This window comes from Lissotriton helveticus, chromosome 8 (genome assembly GCF_964261635.1).
Source record: "Lissotriton helveticus chromosome 8, aLisHel1.1, whole genome shotgun sequence".
In the NCBI taxonomy this organism is placed as follows: Eukaryota; Metazoa; Chordata; class Amphibia; order Caudata; family Salamandridae; genus Lissotriton; species Lissotriton helveticus.
The window spans coordinates 19,086,810-19,102,868 of record NC_136069.1 but is presented as its reverse complement, the minus strand read 5'-3'; positions in this window follow the sequence as shown (position 1 = coordinate 19,102,868).

Sequence of the window (16,059 nt, the reverse complement as noted above, 5' to 3'; positions counted from 1 at the left end):
CAGCATTATATCTTGAGTGCACCCCCTTTAGAGACCAGGCAGCCGGGCGTGCTGAAGCGAGCATGTGTAAACACAGCATTATATCTTGAGTGCACCCCCTTTAGAGACCAGGCACCCGGGCGTGCTGAAGCGAGCACATGTAAACACAGCATTATATCTTGAGTGCACACCCTTTAGAGACCAGGTAGCCGGGCCTGCTGAAAGGAGCACATGTAAACACAGCATTATATCTTGAGTGCACCGCCTTTAGAGACCAGGTAGCCGGGCCTGCTGAAGCGAAAATGTGTAAACACAGCATTATATCTTGAATGCACCGCCTTTAGAGACCAGGTAGCCAGGCCTGCTGTATCAAGCATGTGTAAACACAGCATTATATCTTGAGTGCACCCCCTTTAGAGACCAGGCAGCTGGGCCTGCTGAAGCGAGCACCTATAAACACACCATTATATCTTGAGTGCACCTCCTTTAGAGACCAGGCAGCCGGAGCCTGCTGAAGCGAGCACCTGTAAACACAGCATTATATCTTGAGTGCACCCCCTTTAGAGACCAGGCAGCCGGGGCCTGCTGAAGCGAGCACCTGTAAACGCAGCATTATATCTTGAGTGCACCGCCTTTAGAGACCAGGAAGCTGGGTCTGCTGAAGCGAGGACCTGTAAACACAGCAATATATCTTGAGTGCACCGCCTTTGGAGACCAGGCAGCTGGGCCTGCAGAAGCGAGCAGGATAAAAACACACCATATCTTGAGTGCACCGCCTTTAGAGACCAGGCAGCCGGGCGTGCTGAAGCGAGCACGTGTAAACACAGCATTATAGCTTGAGTGCACCGCTTTAGAGACCAGGTAGTCAAGCCTGCTGAAGTGAGCACGTGTAAGCACAGCATTATATCTTGAGTGCACCGCCTTTGGAGACCAGGCAGCTGGGCCTGCTGAAGCGAGCACGTGTAAGCACAGCATTATATCTTGAGTGCACCGCCTTTGGAGACCAGGCAGCTGGGCCTGCTGAAGCGAGCACGTGTAAACACAGCATTATATCTTGAGTGCACTGCTTTAGAGACCAGGAAGCCAGGCCTTCTGAAGCGAGCACGTGTAAACACAGCATTATAGCTTGAGTGCACCACCTTTATTGACCAGGCAGCCGTGCCGTGCCGAAGCAAGCATGTGTAATCGCAGCATTTTATCTTGAGTGCACCGCCTTTGGAGACCAGGTAGCCGAGCCTGCTGAAGCGAGCATGTGTAATCAGAGCATTATATCTTGAGTGCACCACCTTTAGAGGCCAGGCAGGCGGGGCCTGCTGAAGCAAGCACATGTAAACACAGCATTATATCTTGATTGCACCCCCTTTAGAGACCAAGCAGCCGGGCGTGCTGAAGTGAGCACGTGTAAACCCAGCATTATATCTTGAGTGCACCGACTTTAGAGACCAGGCAGCCGGGGCCTGCTGAAGCGAGTACTTGTAAACACACCATTATATCTTGAGGGCACAGCCTTTAGAGACCAGGTAGCCGGGCCTGCTGAAGCAAGCACGTGTAAATACAGCATTATATCTTGAGTGCACCGCCTTTAGAGACCAGGCACCCGGGCCTGCCGAAGCGAGCACGTGTAAACACACCATTATATCTTGAGTGCACCGCCTTTAGAGACCAGGCAGCCGGGCCTGCTGAAGCGAGCACCTGTAAACACAGCATTATATCTTGAGTGCACCCCCTTTAGAGACTAGGCAGCCGGGGCCTGCTGAAGCGAGCACCTGTAAACACAGCATTATATCTTGAGCGCACACCCTTTAGAGACCAGGCAGCCGGGGCCTGCTGAAAGGAGCACATGTAAACACAGCATTATATCTTGAGTGCACTGCCTTTCGAGACCAGGTAGCCGGGCCTGCTGAAGCGAGCATGTGTAAACACAGCATTATATCTTGAGTGCACAGCCTTTGGAGACCAGGCAGCCGGGGCCTGCTGAAGCGAGCACCTGTAAACACAGCAATATATCTTGAGTGCACTGCCTTTCGAGACCAGGTAGCCGGGTGTGCTGAAGCGAGCACCTGTAAACACAGCATTATATCTTGAGTGCACCGCCTTTGGAGACCAGGCAGCCGGGGCCTGCTGAAGCGAGCACCTAAGACACCATTATATCTTGAATGCACCCCCTTTAGAGACCAGGCAGCCGGGGCCTGCTGAAGCGAGCATGTGTAAGCACAGCATTATATCTTGAGTGCACTGCCTTTCGAGACCAGGCAGCCGGGGCCTGCTGAAGCGAGGACCTGTAAACACAGCAATATATCTTGAGTGCACCGCCTTTGGAGACCAGGCAGCGGGGCCTGCTGAAGCGAGCACGTGTAAACACAGCATTATATCTTGAGTGCACCACCTTTAGAGACCAGGAAGCCGGGTGTGCTGAAGCGAGCACCTGTAAACACAGCATTATATCTTGAGTGCACCCCCTTTAGAGACTAGGCAGCCGGGGCCTGCTGAAGCGAGCACGTGTAAACACAGCATTATATCTTGAGTGCACCGCCTTTGGAGACCAGGCAGCCGGGGCCTGCTGAAGCCAGCACCTGTAAACACAGCATTTTATCTTGAGTGCACCGCCTTTGGAGACCAGGTAGCCGGGCCTGCCGAAGCAAGCACGTGTAAATACAGCATTATATCTTGAGTGCACCGCCTTTAGAGACCAGGCAGCCGGGCGTGCTGAAGAGAGCACCTGTAAACACACCATTATATCTTGTGTGCAGCGCCTTTAGAGACCAGGCAGCCGGGCGTGCTGAAGTGAGCACGTGTAAACACACCATTATATCTTGAGTGCACCCCCTTTAGAGACCAGGCAGCCGGGCGTCCTGAAGCAAGCACGTGTAAACACACCATTATATCTTGAGTGCACCCCCTTTAGAGACCAGGCAGCCGGGGCCTGCTGAAGCGAGCACAGGTAAACACATCATTATATCTTGAGTGCACCCCATTTAGAGACCAGGCAGCCGGGTGTGCTGAAGCGAGCACGTGTAAACACAGCATTATAATTTGAGTGCGGGCCTTTAGAGACCAGGCAGCCGGGCGTGCTGAAGCGAGCACGTGTAAACACAGTATTATATCTTGAGTGCACCGCCTTTAGAGACCAGGCAGCCGGGGCCTGCTGAAGCGAGCACGTGTAAACACAGCATTATATCTTGAGTGCACCCCCTTTAGAGACCAGGCAGCCGGGCGTGCTGAAGCGAGCACCTGTAAACACAGCATTATATCTTGAGTGCACGGCCTTTAGAGACCGGCAGCCGGGGCCTGCTGAAGCGAGCACGTGTAAACACAGCATTATATCTTGAGTGCACCGCCTTTAGAGACCAGGCAGCTGGGCCTGCTGAAGTGAGCAAGTGTAAACACAGCATTATATCTTGAGTGCAACACCTTTAGAGACCAGGCAGCCAGGCCTGCTGAAGCGAGCACCTGTAATCACAGCCTTATATCTTGAGTGCACCCCCTTTAGAGACCAGGCAGCTGGGCCTGCTGAAGCGAGCACGTGTAAACGCAGCATTATATCTTGAGTGCACATCCTTTAGAGACCAGGCAGCCGGGCGTGCTGAAGACAGCACCTGTAAACACACCATTATATCTTGAGTGCACCCCCTTTGTAGACCAGGCAGCCGGAGCCTGCTGAAGCGAGCACCTGTAAACACAGTATTATAATTTGACTGCGGGCCTTTAGAGACCAGGCAGCCGGGCGAGCTGAAGCGAGCACCTGTAAACACAGCATTATATCTTGAGTGCACATCCTTTAGAGACCAGGCAGCCGGGCCTGCTGAAGCGAGCACATGTAAACCCAGCATTATATCTTGAGTGCACCGCCTTTGGAGACCAGGCAGCCGGGGCCTGCTGAAGCGAGGACCTGTAAACACAGCATTTTATCTTGAGTGCTCCGCCTTTGGAGACCAGGCAGCCGGAGCCTGCTGAAGCGAGCACCTGTAAACACAGCATTTTATCTTGAGTGCACCGCCTTTAGAGACCAGGCAGCCGGGGCCCGCTGAAGCGAGCACGTGTAAACACAGCATTATATCTTGAGTGCACCACCTTTGGAGACCAGGCAGCCGGGGCCTGCTGAAGCGAGCACCTGTAAACACAGCATTTTATCTTGAGTGCACCGCCTTTGGAGACCAGGTAGCCGGGCCTGCCGAAGCAAGCACGTGTAAATACACCATTATATCTTGAGTGCACCGCCTTTAGAGACCAGGCAGCCGGGGCCTGCTGAAGCAAGCACCTGTAAACACAGCATTATATCTTGAGTGCACCGCCTTTAGGGACCAGGCAGCCGGGCGTGCTGAAGTGAGCACGTGTAAACACACCATTATATCTTGAGTGCACCGCCTTTAGAGACCAGGCCGCCGGGGCCTGCTGAAGCGAGCACCTGTAAACACAGCATTTTATCTTGAGTGCACCGCCTTTGGAGACCAGGTAGCCGGGCCTGCCGAAGCAAGCACGTGTAAATACACCATTATATCTTGAGTGCACCGCCTTTAGAGACCAGGCAGCCGGGGCCTGCTGAAGCGAGCACCTGTAAACACACCATTATATCTTGAGTGCACCGCCTTTAGAGACCAGGCAGCCGGGGCCTGCTGAAGCGAGCACCTGTAAACACAGCATTATATCTTGAGTGCACCGCCTTTAGGGACCAGGAAGCTGGGTCTGCTGAAGCAAGCACGTGTAAACACAGCATTATAGGTTGAGTGCACCGCCTTTGGGGACCAGGTAGTCAGGCCTGCCGAAGCGAGCATGTGTAAACACACCATTATATCTTGAGTGCATTTGGAGTGGTGCTTTTTCCCCTCATACAAGCACCTCACACTGGAGTTGAGAGTACTGTTGTTTCTCCTCTACAACCCCTTATCTGAGGCTTCTGGCTCCTTTTCTATACACCTGTCTTTTTACTGGTGATGGCCTTGACTGGTCGGTTCATTCCAGGAGCCCGGGCGCTCTTTTGGGCCCAAACTCTGTTGGTCAAAGGCGGCGGCCCCCAATCTCTAGATCTGGGGGCTGCCACTCTTGCCAAGGCATGGGCTCGTTTGCTGTTGATGCTTTCTGCCCAACAGATGTTCTCCATGTCACCCTATAGCGCAGTCACCTGCCGAGGGCCACCCGGCGCCCCCCTCACACCGGTTCTCTTTGATGTCGGTCTTCAACAGCCCCTACTTCTCCCATGCATAGAGGTAACTGGCTTCTGTCGGTCTGGGCGTCCAGCTCAACACCCCTCTCAACAGAACACCTGGGGGAATTTGAGGACGGAAGAGGTGGGAGCCGTCTGTCTTTTTTATTTATTTATTTATTTATTTATTTAATGCGCTTTTCTATAGCTCGAACTTTACCCGAAGGTGTCAGATCGCTTTACAAAATAACCAGTTGCGTTACATAAGGACTTTGGATTACATGAGTTACATAAGAGAAACAAACAGGAAAAAATGGCAAATGTACAAGTTGTAAAGTCACTCAGGGAACAGGTATAAACTCTAAACACACTTAGGAATGGTAGTAAGTGCAAAGGTCTACTACATATACTAGTGGTTAGAGTTCTCTATATACAAATAGTAAATTCACTATTACATAGGAACATAAAAAAAAAACATTCCACAGTTTCATGCCACAAGATAGGTGGGTAAAGAGCGGGGAACGGTGAAAAAAGAAACTTTAAGGGAAACCAAAAGTTAGCAAAACCGGTTGGAGACCTGCAAACAAAAAGCCTCTTTGAAGAGGGGACCCCCATCCTGGAACCTGAGTTTTACCACTGAGAAGGATCCCTCAGTGACAGCTCAGCAGTATCCTCGCCTTTCCTGCAGCTGGGGCTGATCGGGGAGGTCCTTCCGTTTCTTCTACGTCAGCATCGTGTGACCTTGGCCAAAACCTGTGTGCTCTCGTGATTAGATTGTGTTCACACCCTTGATTGGGGCTGGCCAGGGAAAGTCATACCGGAACTGCAGCTGCTGCAGGAGTGTTTACTCTGCTTATCTGTGGGCCTGGGTGACGTCACCACGTTGGCCGTGCCTGCTGTAGTGGACGCTAGCTCCCAGGGGAGTGACGTCCTCACTCGCAGCGCTAGGTGTGGCTCAGCGGGTGAAGTGCAGTTAGCTCATAGACTTATGCCTCATTGGAGGAGGGGGAGGGGCATGTGGGGGGGGGGGGGGAGTGCTCGCCTCCTTTATTTTATTTTATTTATTTTATTTTATTTAATGCGGTTTTCTATAGCGCGAACATTACCCGAAAGTGTCAGAGCGCTTTACAAAAGAACCAGTTGGTTTGGATTACATGAGTTACATAAGAGATACAAACAGAAAACAGAAAAAAATTGCAACTGTACAAGTTGTAAAGTCATTCAAGGAAAAGATACAAACAGAAAAACTCTAAACTCACATAGGAATGGTAGTAAATACAAAAGTCTACTACATATACTAGAGTTCTATATATACAAATAGTAAATTCACACAGGATTACATTTTAACAGCGATTAGGCTTGGAGAATTATATATTACATATTTACATATATGTGAGTAGGCAGCCTATATTTCTCTGGGCCGGTTTCTACTTCATGAATTCCTTCCCAGTAAATGACCTTCTGTCTCCAAACTCTTAGGGCTACTGTCTGTCAGTCTCCCTGCACTGTCTTCTGTTATTGTCTTCTACCTGTCCTAGCGCCAAGAAGCACACAGGTGAAGGAGCCCCACATAAAATCAAAATAGACCAGTTGTAGTCCTTTCCGCAGGTGTGTGGATTCTCGCCAGGTCAGAACTAATGACTGATTCCTTGATGCCAGAGAGATGTTTCTACCATAAACAACTCTTTAGCTTTCCAACACAGAGCCAGGACTTGTGTCAATCACAACAGTGCGCACTAGACTCCTGACTGTTGCTTCTCAGAACAGAAATGTACTCACTGCTGCATTTAAAAACAAATGTGCCAGGTTCTTTGTCAGGAGGCTGCTGCAACTTGCAGTACCCATTGCCCCTGCCAACACCGCCAAAGACAATACCAACACAACAACTAACCCTCACACTCCTACAAGGGTGACAATTCAGACTATTCCGGGCCCCCAAAGCTACAAGAATAGCTTGGGCGGCAGGTATTAGCAATTTTTAATGTATACTGAATGAATAAATTACTGTTGTTCTGCTCATCTCACTGTCATAAGTGTCGGTGTTGACAATTAAGTGCTGGTGCCGAACACTGGAAACCACCGGCTCAAGTTAAGCACTGATGGTTAATTTGTAAAATAAAAAGTGCTGGGACTCTCCTCGGGAGGCAGTGCTAACAGGCGAAATGTGCTGGTGCAAGCTGCCTTCAGACTAGAGCCTTATTATTCTGAAGAGGACTTGGCCTAATGGCTAGAGCTGCTGACTTCAGAGCTGGGGAACCAGGTTCGAGTTGCGGCGTGGCTCAACGTCCTGTAATTCTGAGATAAATCGTGTGCTTTCCAAATGAGTGTGTCCTTAATTGGTGCTATAAGCGCCAGTGCTGAGGATTAGGTGCTGGTGCTGAGCACCAGAAAGCACCGGCTCAAGTTAAGCACTGGCACGCGACATCTGGATGAGCGTTGACTCTAGGGAAGCTGCTCACTTGCGCCATCCATTGCTTTCCTACTAAGACTGGTAAATACATAAGTGTTTATCCACAATACAGCGCCTCCTGTGAATGCTCTGAGATCACCGCCGGGCTGGAAGAGAGCTCAACATCTGGCGGTGTTCTACCTGTGAGGCTCATGGATGTACTGTCCTTCACCACCATGACGGACAGAGTAAAGACCGCCACTGGATAAATCGGGCCCATGATCCTTACAATACCCAACACCATTTTTTACAACATCTGTCTTTCTGATACTTTATAGTAACTTTGGTGTCTGTCTGTATCAAGGTTCAGTTCCCCCTTGTGTCGAGGCAGGAATACGACGAACGGTGGTCTGGCTGGAGCTGGCAGGGTGGGCTGGAGCGTCTCCCCGCCCCCAGGGACGGGAAGGGACCCGGTGGGACTTGCAGACCCCCAGACACGCGCTCGACCTCAACGGGCACGGACCTACATTGGCGCAAGGTTCGCAGCACCAAACGCGGCCACAAAAGACGGGCGAAACGTCCATACTTGCTTTTTGTAACCACTGAATTATTTTGAAAACCAACCTATGTACAATTAGGTCATCCCACAAAATAAGGAATCCAAGTGAGCTGCAATGCAACCTACCACATCAATATCCATGAGGCAGGTAGACAATTGCGACCCATTCCGATTGGTTGGCCATCACATAGATGCTGACCTGCTGGGGTCAAGAAACCACCAGATCTGTCCTCACTTTTGCATTTTTTTTAATACAGCGTGTCCTCCTTAAAAGTTTCTTTGAGAATATACTTTTACAAATGAATGAAGGTTCCAAGAGAATGTCTTTTCTTTTGTTAACGGGTCACCACCCCAACTCAGGAGTTGGTAATTTGTCAATGTTTTGTGATCAGACTGCGGTTCTAAGACATTGCTACAGAGGGTACCAAATCAGTAGAATTGGAAGAGACGCCCAAAACTCACCTCTTCCAAATACCGATTCGGTATCGATTTCCAAATGCATTTAGGTTTTTCAAATCACTCTATGTGGTTGTTACATAAAACAAAGGGTATAGTGCTTGCAAACTCTTTAATTGACCAATTCAGAGGGTTTGCGAATGCTAAAACCATTCATACATCTGGCGCTAAAATTCGAAATAGTCGAGATCGCTGTAAGTAGTTAAGGAGAGGCCATGATAGCATTCTAGGCTGTGTGTCGTCCCTGAGGGGGCTGAAGCTTGCACAGCTTCCAGGTCGTCGGCTGTCAGCGAAGCTCTACCTGGGATCACCAAAGCACCCAGTGGAGTAGTGTGGCTCACTGGTTAGAGGTGGCAGACCCGGGAGCAGAAGTTGGCCCGGGACCAGGGTTCAATTCTTGACGCGGCAGGGTCGTGAACTTGGGTCAGCAAACTCGATAATTCTCGCTTCGGTGCTTACTCTAAGCAGGGGTTCCACTCGGCAACTCTGGGCATTAGCTTGCCTTATCTTCACAATGGCCCCATCAATTCCGGGGATGCCTGGCTCCACCTTGGGGACTCCCAGCAGGGACCATCCCACAAGGAAAGCCAGGACGGGTTCCCCAGAGTTATACAGCGCCAGGAAACCTACGGACGGGTAGCAGTGCGCTTTACAAGCTCAAATACATTTACAAATACATTTCTGTCCTCTGGACTTGCTGAGAGTCTCCAAGGATGATGAATATTCACTTGCTTCTAGAGTGGGCCAGATTCCCCCCTTGACCCATCCATCAAGCTTCTGGAGAGTGAGGTAAAATAGTCTGGCTGTTGCAGGATTGATGAAGGAGCCGCGGATGGGACTAGGTCCTGCGACGAGATTGGCTGTGATGAGAAACTAGGGCGGCAGAGCCAGTCTTGGCCAGCTAGGGAGTGGCCAATGGCTTACACAAGGGGCATCCAACCTCATAGCAGAAGCAGTGCACCGGTGCCATGCCATCTGAACTGAGCTATGTTGAGACCTGCAGATCAATGCGGCGGCCATGTTGAAGTGGAGTGCGGATCTCCCTTGAGACTGAAGCAGTACACTCTACTGCTCCGGGGTGTCCATTTAGAGGCATAAATGCCTCCTGCAGTTGTTGTACCAGATGCCAAGGAACCTGTCTCAAGTCCCTTGAAAATCAGTAAACTAACATTTATTTTATTTATAAAGTTTTATATAGAGCGCTTTACAATTTGAAGCAATTAAATAACTTCCCACCCTATTCCCCTATAAACCTACATCCCACTATGGAACTAAAAATGCAAAATTAGAACAAAAAAAATGTAATAACGACTAACATTTTTTCACAGATAAAAAAAACAAAAAAAAAAATATATATATATACAAATAGTAGATTTTCTCAGGATTCCATTTTACCAGCGATTCGGCTTGGACAAGTACATATCACATATTTACAGAGTGAAAAGAGAAATAGAAATAAAAAACCACATGTGCATGATTGTTGATATTGAAAAACCCTTTGTGGGAGTTTCGAACCTGAAAGAGTTTGAAGAGTTATTCATTTTCCGGCATGCCAGAAGAAGCAATGGGCATGCTCTTCCGGAGATTATTCTTAACCAGGCGAAAGTGAAACCTCCCTTGGTAGGGGTTTCTTGGCTCTAACATACTCTGCAGCTGTTGTGACTTGTCTTTGCTGCTATGCATCGTCCCCAGAGTTCCAGGTCCCTGCCGATCTGTCAGTGAGTGAGGTCATCAGAATGTTGAGAGCATTTGTGGTTGGATGAGTGTCGTTGAAGCAATGGGCTGAGCAGCAAGGATGCTGCTCCTGGTAGGGCGTTATCTGTAACTTGGAACAAGCTGAATAGACCTTCATCTTTAAACCATACGACTTGGCTACGCACCATAGGGCCGATTCACAGAACTAACTTAAGACAAAATCCTAAACTTACTACTTTTAGTATTCACGGAAGTTAGGATTTTGTCTTAAATTTGAGACAGACTTAAGACAAAATCCTTACTTAAGTCTGTCTTAAGTGTGTCTTAAGTGTGTCTTAAGTCTGTCTTAAGTGTGTCTTAAGTCTGTCCTAAGTCTGTCTTAAGTTTGTCTTAGGACAAACTTAAGACAAATTCCTAACTTCTGTGAATACCAAAAGTAGTAAGTTTAGGATTTTGTCTTAAGTTAGTTCTGTGAATCGGGCCCCATCTTTTATTCATTACTACAGGAGCTTTTGTAATAAATTCTCTAGGATAGAGGGAACATCAGGGATAGATTTGGATAGGAAGAGTCACTGTTTTGGGGGTTGTTCTAGTTCATTGGACCTCCTTTTGCGTAGTGTGGTATATAAATAAATAATACCGGATCTAGGTTTGACTAGGCATAGCAATAACAGATAGCTCAATAAATAAGAGTCAAGATTCGAGGTAGTAGGAGTTTGCAGGTTTATTACAGCATAAAGGACAGGAACAGGACAACCTGCACAGGAATAGGATGGACGGGCCCGGCAGCTGCCGGGGCTGGATCTGGGATGAGCGCGCTAGCATTTAATAACAATACACAAGTATATATAGTAAAACAGTTGCATTACAGTACACATGACAGGCGGAGCGGTGGGTGGAGCAAAGGGTGTGACGCGTAGCAGTCGCGAAAGATAAGGGTGAAAGTGGGTGTAACAGGGCGTATACATAGACATGTGATGCAAACGTAACAGAATATGTCATGAATGGGGCGGAAACATGGAGGGGGCTACCTAAGGAGCCGGGACCTCTAACCTGATGGTGCGCGCAAGCTGGCAATGACGTATTACTAGGAGAAGCTGGGGGCTACGAACTCTGTGCTAGGAGCAGAGACTGAAGTCTGGAGAGTCAGGGCGACATGTACCTAAGCAGTGTCTAGTATCTGATGTTTAGAGAACATGTTGATAGAATCCAAAAGTTATCGGGGTAAAGGCTAACAGACTCTAAGACTGGAGCATGCATTATTCTACATGTAGTGCGTGATGAAGAATATTAAATGACCATAAATACAGTATTTCTCTTACATGGAGACGTAAAGGCTAGACAATGACGGAAACTATTGATGCGATTCAGTAACTTAGGAATGCAGAGAAGGAGGGCTGGACTGATAACTAGAATCATAACATACTCTTGGCAGACTCAGAGGCAGAGTCAGGCTGGGCCAGGCACTGCGAGGCAGGAAGTGAGTGAAGGGTCAGGGATACAGGTGGGGGCTGTATCACTCCTCAGCGAAGCTCAGGAGACAGGAGCTGAATCTAGTGTCCGGGCCCTTTTGAGGCCTAGAAACGGGGACTTTACAATGAAATAACGTGCACACTGAGAAACGTGGCAACGTAGCTTTACATAGGCCTGATATTCGTAGTATTCACGAGAACTGGAAATAGACATACTAGAGATGGACACAACTGTAATTGCGTCTTTAATCAAACATGGGGGATACATATGCATATTTAATCATGCACAGATAACATATGATGGAGGACGCGTAGGGACACAGAACATGGCAAAATTCACTTTTCCACATTCCCTCCTTGTCACTACGTTTCCATCAGGAAACATCAATATTCATGATACCATCTATCATTTCATACAGTATCATTTGCTCGTCTAGAATTTTCTTGGAACGGGATTTAGAACGGGGCTTGGGACTAGGAATACAAGAGGTAGCACAAATGCCGCAAATCGCAGGGCCACATTGTATACAGAGGCAGCAACTGAATATGATCGCTACTGCAATACCTAGAAAGGACAATACTTTCCATCCCCAGGCGGAAATTATATTCCAGAACCAACCGGACCATGTCCAGGTGCCTGGGTCTTGGTGTAACAGATGGGCAATTTTATGGAGTCTGGTTATAGCTGAATAAACAGACGGCGCGTTATTAGGAATGAAAATGCAGCAACTAGATCCGATGACTCTACAGGCCCCGCCCCTATCGGCCAGTATGACGTCAAGGACGAGACGATTTTGCAAAACGACAAATCTCATAGCAGATTGCTCTTCGGTTAAGTTACCTAGAGCAGAGGCAGTCTCATTTACTACAGCTTCAAGGGTTCTGGTTAACCTACGGATTAGCTTACTATTCTGGATAGGTCCTATAAAGAAGAAGAAACCTCTATTGAAATCTGTATACTGTTCTAGAGCAGTTTCAGTATAATCGACAATCGGGGACTCGATCTCCCTTCTATGTCTAATGTGTACTAGATGTGTGTTTCTATGATAATCAGATGGGGCTAGGAAAACTGGGGGCAGTAGGAAGGCAATGTAACAGGTTCCCTCCCAATCGAGGGGCAGACGAACATATGCGGTTTGACCACAAATAAAATAAGAATGACGTGAAGCTTTGAAAATAGATTTCCCACTGTCACTATACTTGACAATAGTAGTACAATCACTATGTCCTACATGTACGGAACCATTATTTCGGACACGTAATTCGCCTTTGACTGGTAGTACCGAAATAGCAGGTAAGTCTGGAGTAGTATCAGACTGAACATTCAGGACCATGAAATTCGAAGAATAATTACCTAGATTATAAACTTCGTTTTCTAGATCTAACCCTGTTCTGTGGGGAAGACCTTGCTTGTCTGGAAAACATGTACTGTTAAGAAAAGACATATCTGTTGAGGATGACGTTAACGTGGACCATGCTCCACACGAACCATTATGTGGAAAAGTGAATTTTGCCATGTTCTGTGTACAGAACATGTACATACCACATTATGTGAAAATGGATAAGGAAAGAGTGGCAGAACTCCCTTCGGTGTCTGGAAAGGGGGGAGTCGACCACACACCCAACAATTAGTGGCATTGCTGGTCTGGTGTGAATAATGTAACATGCGGATAAAAGAATTGTTACGCATAGCGAGGCGATAAGAGAGTTCATGAGGAGGCAGATCACTAAACGTGTGCTCTGCTGTAACATTAGAAGACTTATTTACATGAGAAACTGGAAAATACAGATAAAATGCATAACTGGTGCAGGAAATCATAATGCTGAGAAATAATATGAAACTTAGAAAAACGATACATCGGATTGAGTTTTGACTAACTCTCTCACTATGGGGGTCTATTTTATACATGTCAGAAACCGGTCTAACCGTTTCACCTAGGGGAGGACTTAGACAATCAAACTGGCTGACTTATTTTTCTAGACCTTAACTTTTTCTTATACTCCTGTTGCGGAGTTGTCTCTAACAGGGAGGGTGCAGTATCATTGTCTTTTGCGGGACAGTCCTTAAGAATAGTACTTTGGCAGTCCTTTAAATCCTGGGAAATGTTCTTTGAGACTGGCTTCAATCCATAAAATCTTTTGATGTGTGAAAGATGCACCCAGCCTTTGCGTCCCTCCAACTTCACGGCTGTACGGGTGGCCAGGAGGACCTGTCGGGGCTCCTTCCAGCGAGGCTCCAGCGGACTTGAGCGATCAAAATTTCTCACTAAGACCATGGATCCGGGAACGATTTCATGCGGTGCCACCTCGGTATTGTCTGGAAATGCGGCGGCAACCTGTGAACGACAAGAGTTGAGGGCAGACATCAAGGAAGCTAGGTAATCTGTCAGCATATTACTTGAAACATCGGTAATACTTCGAGGTCTAGGAGTACCCCACATGTTAGGGGGGTGGCCGAAAACGACCTCATACGGGGACAGACCTGATCTGGAATGTGCGACCATGCGCATATAGAACAGGGCAACTGGCAGAGCTATTAGCCAGTCCACACCTTTCTCTTGACAAACTTTGGCAATGCGAATTTTCAGGGTCTGATTATGTCTCTCTACGAGACCGGCTGCTTCAGGATGGCGTACACAATGGAACTTCCACTGGTACCCTAACAACAGGGAAACATGTTTCATCAACTCAGATGAGAATGGCTGGCCGTTATCAGAATACACGACCCTAGGGAGTCCATAACGGGGGAAGAACTCACGAACCAACTGCTTGGCAGTGGTCGCGGCTGTGTAATCTGGGACTGGATATGCTTCTGTCCACCTGGACAAAGCGCATACAACTACAAGGACATACTTGAAACCTCGACATCGCTCCATCTGAATGTAATCCATCTGGAGGACTTCAAAAGGGTGGTCAGGGGGCTGGAATCCACCTTGTTCCACCGGAACACTTTTACCTGGATTAAACTGACAACATATCATACAGGTACGGACTTTCTGCTTGGCTGCAGCTCGTAAATGCTTGTTGAACCAAATGTTCTGGATACTGTCTAACATTGCTTTCTCTCCTAGATGTGCTGGACTATGTGCGGTATTGATAATGACTTGAACCATAGAGTCGGGGAGAAACCATGTGGCTTTTCCCTTCGTCAACCATCCCTGATCTGTCTGGACCCCTCCTTGTTCGGACCATTTCTTGATTTCCTCAGGAGTAGCATGTAACTGGATATCTATGACATCTTGAGTAGGGTCCTTAACTGTCATACATGTAGTCGGATCTGGAGTGTGTGTCGGTGTCTTATTAACTGGAATGTCTGGAGTCTGAGCTGTAAGCTTGGCTGTGCGATCTGCTAGATCATTACCTTGAGAAATAATGTCAGTAACTTTCGTATGTGCTTTGCACTTCATGATAGCAATGGATGTCGGTAAATGTATGGCATATAACAGAGCCTGAATAAGGAGACCATGCTGAATCTTGGTTCCATGAGAAGTCATGAAACCTCTCTCCTGCCAGAGCACTCCGAAGTCGTGTACAACTCCAAATGCGTAACGTGAATCTGTGTAAACATTAACTTTCAGGTTCTTGGCATGTATGCAGGCTTGAGCCAGAGCAACTAGCTCCGCCGCTTGAGCAGACAGGGTGTCAATACGGTGTGTCTCTATAACTTCAGTGTCAGTAGTCACTGCATACGCGGCTACTAGTTCTCCTGTACTTGTTCTCATACATGAACCATCCACATAAAGCGTCAGGTCGGGATCTGGTAATGGAATATCTGTCAGATCTTGTCTTGGCTTTGTCATGATGTTAACTACTTCCACACAGTCGTGTGTGGCAGGATTCAAAGTAACTGATGGTAACAATGTAGCAGGGTTTAGGACGTTGCAGCGTCTGATTTCTATGTGTGGCTGAAACAGTGTCAATTCATAACCTGTTAAACGTGCAATTGTCAAGTGCTGAGTTTGTGTTCGGTTTAAAAGAACTTCCACAGAGTGTGGAACTTGTACTGTCAGGGAGTGTCCTAAGACTATGGAATCACTTTGTCTGATAGCTAGTGCTGTGGCTGCAACTGACTTGAGACACGCAGGCAGAGCCTGGGCTACAGGATCTAATGTGCTCGAAAAATAAGCACAAGGCTTGTATTGTCCTGCTTGATCTTGTGTGAGAACAGATAATGCTGTACCTTCACGTTCAGTTACGAAAAGTGTAAAAGGCTTACTGTAGTTCGGTGTAGCTAGAACTGGAGCTTGGCATAGGGCTTTCTTTAATTCATTAAAACTAAGTGTATGTTCAGATGTCCAAGGGAGGACAGTCGATACGGCTGCCTCCTGTGTCGTTAACTGTATCAGTGGTTTAGCTAGAAATGCATACT